This window comes from Cuculus canorus, chromosome 7, assembly GCF_017976375.1.
Source record: "Cuculus canorus isolate bCucCan1 chromosome 7, bCucCan1.pri, whole genome shotgun sequence".
In the NCBI taxonomy this organism is placed as follows: Eukaryota; Metazoa; Chordata; class Aves; order Cuculiformes; family Cuculidae; genus Cuculus; species Cuculus canorus.
In genome coordinates, this window is record NC_071407.1 from 34,992,259 (window position 1) to 34,993,319 (window position 1,061).

Sequence of the window (1,061 nt, forward strand, 5' to 3'; positions counted from 1 at the left end):
AGTCCTTCTCTGCAGGGGCTGCTCTCAATCACATCATCCCCCATCCAGTATTGAAATCGGGCATTGACCTGACGAATTAAGGGGGCAGGAAGGAATAAAGAGACTTTGAGGCAAACTTTTATGGTGTCTAGGGTCAAGAACAAACATTTGCCTTGCAAAGGAGCCTTCTCTCATTGAGTGACCCCAGACTGTCCGTCTTCCTTTTTTAAGAAAGGATATGAAAAGCTGTATGAGCTTATGGACGGAGAAGGATACCAGATGATCCATCGTTTACACACTAATGAATACTTGAAGAAAACAACATCACGCTATCCACTTCCTTGAAAAAATATCATCACAATTGAAAAACTTGCAGCTGACCGAAGCAGTTCTGTAATTAGCCAAAACCTCTGTCAGACGAGGATTTTCCAGCTACAATGCCACCCTGCTTGTGGTTAGCACCAGGTTTCTTATTTTTCTCTTTTTCTGAGGAGAAAATATTATTCTGCCATATCTGAGTGGCCTAAAGGAGTTCTTCCCTCCTGGATGGGCACCTTGAGATATCACCTTGTCTATCATCTCCAAATTTAGACACCAATGCAGTAATTAACCAACTCCATAGCCACTGCAAGGGAAGGCAGGTCAGCTATCCTAGCGTGAGATATGCAACACAGCATCATCCTGAGATCCTGGACAAGGGTCCTACAACATAGAGGGTAATACTGTTGGAACAACCTCTAGATTAGAGGAAGTTTCTAATGAACTTTTAGATGGAAGTCATTACAAATAGCAAGTTTTCTGCTACAGAAGGGCTGAAACACCCAGCCTTCACTACTGGGTCAGTTAAAAGAAAGAAATGCAGAAAGTAAGTTAATCAGATTCAGATAAAAGAAAAGAAACCAAAACAAACCAGCAAGCAACTTCATCCAAACCCATAGATGTCAAGAATTTGTCATAACTCCTTCTCCCAATCTTTTTTCACTTTCATGCTCCTGACCTCCATTCCAGCCAGGAGGGAATAGGAAAGTTTGAAGAAAGCTATTCCTGCATTATTTTTAGCAGAGCCAGAAGAAAAGTGACTG